We start from the raw sequence: 7,911 nt of genomic DNA on the forward strand, positions 1-7,911 counted from the left end.
AAAATATATAATCAACAGCTAGCGTAGACAAACAAAGTTTATCAGCAGAGTGTCTTGTGCAGAGCGCCCCAGAAACTGGTGGGGAAGACGAGACCGCACTCCAGTTTTTATTAGGTCAAAAATGAAGATAGATGCTCAGAGGCAGAAGTGTACAGCCAGCTTCTTTTCTCTCATCTCAAAGGTAGGTCAGTCACGTTTATCTGCCCAGTTCACTGAGGGGTGAGGCGAAAGAGATTCCTGTCCCAAACCTGCCTCCGCAGGGGGTCGTCTCTGATCTCCTCACCTACACAGTAAAGAGAGTTCGTCCTGCACATGAGCGATGAGGTTTTCAAAGCTCGACACCTAGGATGAAAAGTCATTGCCTGACACTTATACCCAGCAATGAAATACTCCACAGAACTGTGTGTGGTTGCGTGTGCAGATGAGGTGACGTTTTTCTTCTCTGTGCTTTGACAACCGCAGCTTGCGAACCTCACTTGTTGACTATGCAGTGCCAAAAGTAGCTTTCAAGTTGAATGAATCCATGTTTTTGTATTAAGAATGTAAAAACGTGTCATTGAGGGTAATGAAACACAGAGAATTATCACCCTGCAGGTCCTGTCCTTGTTTCAATCATTTCAATCGTCAATGGCACAAATCCATATTAAAGTCCACTGCACCCATTAAGCCCAGCAAACAGCTATTCACAGTTAGAGCCGGTGAAGATATTGCAACATATAGCTGCTAATTAGCTACAGTTCTCAGGGGTTGATGGGAGCTAAGACGAGCGTAGGTGCAGGAGTTACATTTTCCAGGAAGCTGAATCATGAGTCCAGATTAATGTTGCTCTGTGTCTTATATCAACTGTTTGCTGAGGTGTTTATGTTACAAGGTGATCATGTGAAAACACCGTGTTTACAGCTTGTTGCACAGCCACACAAGTTTACACAAAATTGAGTTGCTGGGAAACTTCACTGAGGTGGTAAAGTTGGTCTCTAAACAGGACAGTGGTTGAAATGCCCTTTATGTTTCAATACTTTATATTTACATCGGGAGCGGGTCCTCTCTACAGAGGCAGACCTCTCAGTAACCCAGACTGGACAAACTAAACACCTTTTAAGTTTTTATGACAACTGAAGGCCACCACAGGTTCTAATTCATGTTCGGAAGGGGAGGGTGAGTTGAAGGTTGTTCAGCTGCAGATCTCCAACACTCTGGAGATGTCTGGGTTGTCTGAGCAGAGCATTTTCTGTTGCAGTCTTCATTTATAAAAAGGCAAAGCTCGGAAAATGTCTGGACCCAAATGTGCTGTCATTCTCTGGAGTTATAAATGGTTATAAAGAGACAATCAAGAAAATCTAGTGTCTGCAGTTAACCTAACCCTCATCGACATGTCTTTGGACTATGGGAGGAAGCTGAAGTACCCTCACACAGACACTAGAAAACATCAAAACTCCACCCATCCCCAGCTAAAGTGGGATTGGAACCAGCAACCTTTTTTGCTGTAATTTCTAAACCCTGCACCTCTCTGCCATTATTGTCTTTTCAATGTACAGTAATTAGTCATATCCTTGCTCACATTTGAAGCATAAATAGGTCTAGGATCTCTCCGTTCAGTTTGGTAGAGCCCAGTGCTCCTGTAAAAGGCCAAATAAAAGCACTGGAAGTGCTTCAGGCTTCATTTTGGCTGCAGCCAGCAGCAGTTGACCCCGTGGGCTCATATCCAACTCCATTAAGTGGTTTTGACAACAATTAAACTCTGTGCATCATCACGGAGCAATATGATGTCATGGGAGAGATGCAAAGTGGCACACTGCACTGACTGTACGGTGCGCTGTAAACGGGCTGGTTAATGTCTGAGGGGGTGGCTGCGTGCAGGGTCTCACCTGGCTGCCCTCACCGGTTGGTTTGATATCCCTCAGGGTGACACAGTGAGAGCACACTTCCCAAAATCAGTGGAACTTTGAGGTGCGAAGGCCGAGAAAAGCAGGGTCACATAGTGAACTGAACTGGAAGTATGAAGTAGTGCTGTTAACTTCTAGGTTGCTTCTGACTGTACAGCCCACTGCACAACACTAACAGTGAGGCATGTTTTTTTATAGGGCATATTTCCCAGTAGCTGGAGGAAACTGAGGGATTGTGGGAGAGACGGGCTCCAGTGGTGCTCCGTATGGAGGCTTTGCCTGAGATCACCACACGCTGCGTTCACTCATTTCCATGAGTGTTGAAATTACAGTAGGTTCACTTGAACATGAAACCCCAGCCACAATTCTCAGGTGACCCTGCACTAAAAAACACAACACGCCATTAATTTCTACGAAGTCTTGTGTTGTGTGCGATGAAGCCGCACGTTTCCAAGAATTCCAGCTGAAAGCAGCCAAACTGCATGTCGAGCGGGAGACTGTAACACGATGACTTGCAACTGAATGTTTTTATTTCCGCATCAGGGCAGTTTGTTTGACAGTAAATGTTACATCACCAGCAGTCAGTGAAAATAATAGCTCTGAGATGCTGAAATGTAAACCCTGGAACATCTCTCTTCTACTTGGGGAGTTTGTGGCTTTTACTACCAAATAGACTAACATCTTTCACAATGCTAAATATCATTTTCTCTGCTACAAGTGATAGAAATGTTTGAGATATGTCATGATAAGTCAACTGTACATGATGGCAGACAAAGCCAACTGACTGGTGAAAGTTAGTATAGTGAAGATAAGACATTCGCAGTTGGTTTTTCCTGTGAAGAACGCAGCAGAATATTCTGCGGGTCAGACATGTTCACAACAGGGAAACGTTTGGAACATTCAGGTGAGTGGTGGCGTTTAGATGGAGGATACAGGAGGGAACACATGAATTGTGAATTCATCAGCGACTTCTACGTGTTTGGCATCTCGCTTTCACCCTGAGAAGTTTGTTGGTCTGTTGTTTTCAGTTTTACTTTCGTGTAAGAAATGTGACGAAACACACCAATTCGTTCGTGGTGAATTTTTCTGCTGTTCTCATTTTCTTAGCCAGCGGCCGGCAAGAAAAGCAACGGAACATGTCCGGAGCAACTGACTCTGACTTTTCAGCTATAGGTAAGCTTTACTCTTTCTTGGGAGTTTGTCGTGGGTGAAACTTAGAAAAGGAAAGGAAATTTGGGAATTTGTTATATTCTGCATCTTAAAATATTGAACTTATTTATTCCTAATGTGCAGCTGCATGTTTGTGTTAGATGATTATGACTTGATGTATTTCGAATACATATTAGATTTATATGGAACTTTATTTATAAAGTTCCATATAAAGGGTCCCATTTAATGAAGTGTTTTCTATAATTTTATTTATTGTAGAGTCACCGTTTTAGTTATAGAGAGAAATCCTTTATATGGGGATGTGTATGCCTTTTGTGTATATTTACTTTATACTTATGGTGATTAACTTGTCATCAGTGGGTGTGACTGGGCGTGAGAGGGCGTCTTCCTGTGTTTTGTCTCATGTTTTGAGTTGTTCGTGGATAGGACCCTCCTTGAAAACAAGATGATTCATCTCGAGGGGTTTATCCTATTAATAAACTTAACTGTTTCTGGGCAGTCAGAAAACATGACTCCAACTTAATGCAAAATTAAGCTGTGTTTGCTCAGTGTGTAAATACGCTGCACATTATGGCTATAAAAACTTTATGCTGATAATCACCTTTCGTTTTATGAGATAAACTCTTGACGATACAGCTACTGCAAGCTCTCACTCTTTTTGACATTTCTCATGTCGATTTTTCAAAGCCATTATGTCATTTTTGCTGTCTCCAAAGAAAAACACCCTAGTGTTGTCTTAAGCTGGACTCTTCCCTGGAAATGAAGTTTCTTGTCGAAGCATTGACTTAACGCTTTCCAAAAGTCATTATCCACTTGTGTGGTCATCAGCAGCTCCGGCCTGTTGAGCCTCGGTTCTTTCAAAAACCAAACACTCTCTCCCAGGTCTTTCTGAAGAACTCTAACATTCCAGAGTACAGCTGAGTGGCGTGTGGTCTGTCAGCTCATTAGTCAAAGGTGTGCATTTAGCGGCAGAAACGTCACAGCCACAGCAGCAAGCATTTACCGGCATCACTCAGCGGGCCCGAAGCGTTCCGTGCTCTGTGCGACCGGCATGCAGGGAGTACCACGGATGACTTGGTGTCTGTCTGTAAACATTGAGAGAAGACAAGCTTTCGGCGTGTAGTTCCAACATAATCAGACCCTGACATCACTTGCCGGAATCGAGCGGAGTCACTGCAACCAATTCATCATTTTCTTCCATGCGTGCATCCAAAGATGAGCTTGAGCTGAATCCCACCACAAGATTTCATGCCTCTCTGCTCATTTGCAGTGGCAGTGTTATCGCAACAGATTCCCTGCAAATAAAATCCAATTAATTGTGGCGCACGCGGCAAAACGTCTACTGTACGATTCAAACATGAAAGATTTATGGTGCATAACTATAAGTGCAAATGTTTGGAAAAACGCTTACATGCAGAATGCTTTTCACATTTGTATTTCACCACAGACAGGATACATTCTTTTTAGGGCTGTTTCAAAGAGAATCGTTTTTTGGCCAAACGACACGAACTCCAAAGCCACCGGTAATATCCATATTTTCCTCTTTTATCCCTGCGAGGCAAAGCGTGGAAAACGATCAAATGATTTACGGCGGCCATGCGCTCCAAGTCATTTCAGTGCTCTGGGATGTAGAGCTGAAGAGAAAACAGCTGAAAGAATTTCATAACAATTTTGTTTAGTCTGGCAACAAGCTGCCTTCGGCTCCTTTCATAAATCAGATCTTATGAATCCTGAATTTCTGTGGATGAGCACTAAGCCACTCCGTTATATTTGAATGGTTAATTACTATTTAAATAGATGCTTCGACATATATTCAGTGTTTACCTGATAAGTCTCCAAAGCCACCAAACATATTACTAGGTTATAATATCAGGGGTTTTCTTTTTTTACCTGCGTCACTGAATGTGTTTTTGGATTATTGTCAGTGTTGTAACATGCATTTACAATAGTTCCCAAAATGAAAAAATACAGATTTGACCAATGACTTACCTTCTTGAAAGTGACCCTCTCTTCTAACTCTTTTATCAGTGACTTGTGTTGTTCTGTGTGTGACTAGAAGCAGCGCAGGCCTGCGACTAACTTTTTCCACTTTCTCTCTCCAGCTGTTGTAATGTTTTTTGTTTCTTCCTCCTAATGCATGACTTAAACAAGCTTTCCCCCCGGGCGTGTTTTTGACTGATAAAATGCAGGATGACGCGTTGTTACTGCACGCACACACACCTCCTCTTCCTTGGAATAAACAGATTATCGTGCAGTTACAAACTGCAGCTGAAGCTGGACAAGTAGAAACCATGTTGGATGACTAACGACTGAGATTTCAGGAGATGGTCTCAACCTGTCGGTCCTATAACACAGATTCTCTGTGTCATACGTTGCCTAACATCAGTCCTATAAACTGGATCAGTGTGCCGTTCCCATGCACTCGTAAACATACTGATTGACAGTACTGAAGATAGTGGAAAAAAACAATGATTCTGACATTTCAGCTCAACTTCAACATCCAGGCATTATAGTCCATATCAATTCACACACAAACACACACACACACACACACACACATAGGTTTGTGCAGCTATGCTTATTATGACTTTGCATTGACGACCATGCATTGAGGACCACCAACCTTAACCAGGACCTCTGAAATTATTATTTAGTTCCCATGAGGTCTACTGGTCCTGACAAGGTTGGTGCTGGTAAAGGTCCTTAAGAGGTGGCAAAAACGAGTATACACACACACACACACACACACACACACACACACACACAACGGCATGTCTCCATAACTTCAGTCAACTTTTGAAGAGACCTTTTTTAACCTTAACCTTAGTTACAACTTGCCTAACCCTAACAACCTCAACCTTAAATTAAGCTTAACCAAACCTTAAAATGAGACTCTACTATGAAATGCAATGATTTGCGGTATGGGGCCTTTGTCCCCATAATGTGACTTCCTGAACAGATTTAGGTCCCCACAAAGTCAGTAATACCACACACATACACACTCACACACGACATCTTGACATCAAACACAGTAAATCCTCTCGTACAGCAACAGAATGAATGCTGAATATTTGTTCTTATTCTAAAACCCAATGATTGGCTCTTGTGTCGCTGGTTCAGCTTAAACTCATGGTGGTGTAAAGTATCGATGTTAAATACATAGCAGTAATAACTTATTATGCTGACAAGGTTTTTTCACCTGGCTCCTCAGATGCATGTTATGACTCATCGGTTGTCCAACATATATGCAGTGCAGCTCCGTTATTGTTTCTGAGGTTGTATTTGTTGCTATAGAGACCACGTTGCTTAGTTTCTTGACTTTCATGAGTCATTCATGTTGAATTTATGCCAGTTTAAGCCCTATCAACAGTAATTACTGAGTACAAACTTTTTTATTCATAATATTAGTCCTGCCTCATGAGCCTTTACTTTTAGGTCTTAATCGTGCAGAGTAAAGAAGCAGCCCCAGGCGTTATCTCTGAATGCACTGCACCTACTTATTTTCCATGATGATTTTGGGGGTTGCTAGTGTAAATACTTGATAAGAGCATGTAGTGCTTGGAGGAATCTCACATCTTTGAACATGAGGTTCGTGCCAGCAGCCCCTCAGCTGAGAACAAACATCAGATTTACTGTGTTAATTAATGAGCTGATGGAAGAAAAATCCACCTACCTGCACCTCTAAAGTTCACAAGTTATATTTAACAGCTGCTGACAAATAATTGTATTTTAAACTCTTGCTTCTGGCAATCTGTGAAAGACACGTTACTCATGCTAACCATATGATGATCAAAGCACGGGAACTCATTCAAGTGGTTTTCTCAGCAATAACTGGAAATTATTACCACCTTTTATGTTTTCACCCCTGTCTGTTGGTTTGTTGCTTTGTTTATTTGTAAGCAGGATTACACAAAAACAACTAACCAGAATATAACCAACCTTGGTGGAAAGATGTGGTATATGGGTCAGAGAAGACCCATGGAAGGTTTGTGTGGAACCGCATCTGTGGGTGGATTTAGAAATGATGTATTACTTTCTTTAACATTGTGATAGGGTTAGGGTAAGGGTTAGGGTGATTTTCTAAATAACTCCCACACCCTCTGGTGTGTGTGTGTGTGTGTGTGTGTGTGTGTGTGTGTGTGTGAGCGTGATCTCACCCAGCCCTTGAGAACACACTCAGAGTAAACAGTCGCTATCTATTGGTCTGTTTCCGCTGCGCTTTTGGCTCAGTTCGGTGGATTTTCATCAGAGATTGTCAAATCGCTTCACCTCCACCACAGTCTCGTCAGCCACACCACCCACACAGGGAGCTCACAGACACACCAAGGGGGAGGTGCCCAGTCCCACCTGACTCTCATATCTGCACTTCAATGAAACCAGACACTCTTATTCCGACATGAGCCCATTTCACTGATTTAAAGGCATTTTCCACACGCGTGTACGTTCGAGCATTTGTCCAGTGAAGCATCATCACCCCCGTATCTAGCCTTAATGCTTATGTGTCACCAGGGTGAGTAATATATGTTGTAAATTCTATATGTCACAAAGACTTCAGAGGCCATAAAAATCCTGAGTTTCCTGTGGTAAGTTCACGCCGGCTGAGGAACAATCCAGATGTTGTGTCTCGTCGTGATCATTTGTCCATATATCTGACCTATTTTTAGGTACCTCTCTTTTTTACAGTCATCACAGCATGTAGGCGCCTCAGTGATCCCCCTGTTTTTCCAGAAGACTTTCATCACTGTCAAACACTCACTCCCTTTCTTAAACATTCCTCTAAATCCACAGCCCTGCATGCTGGCATGAGAAAAGTCGCCGAGTAGCTCCACTTTGTTTTTCGGTGAATAAGACCAACATG

The 7,911-nt window shown here is 42.5% G+C and overlaps 1 long non-coding RNA gene across 1 annotated transcript; it reads right to left on the reverse strand.

The window, feature by feature from the left end:
• Positions 1 to 4,199: 4,199 nt before the first annotated feature.
• LOC128451349 (uncharacterized) lies at positions 4,200 to 5,147 on the reverse strand. The gene is made up of 3 exons (XR_008340092.1): positions 5,043 to 5,147; positions 4,465 to 4,604; positions 4,200 to 4,348 (listed from the first exon to the last, which is right to left on the reverse strand). It is a non-coding gene; the product is annotated as an uncharacterized LOC128451349 (long non-coding RNA).
• Between the last annotated feature and the right edge of the window lie 2,764 nt (positions 5,148 to 7,911).

The sequence above is a fragment of the Pleuronectes platessa genome, chromosome 11, assembly GCF_947347685.1.
Source record: "Pleuronectes platessa chromosome 11, fPlePla1.1, whole genome shotgun sequence".
In the NCBI taxonomy this organism is placed as follows: Eukaryota; Metazoa; Chordata; class Actinopteri; order Pleuronectiformes; family Pleuronectidae; genus Pleuronectes; species Pleuronectes platessa.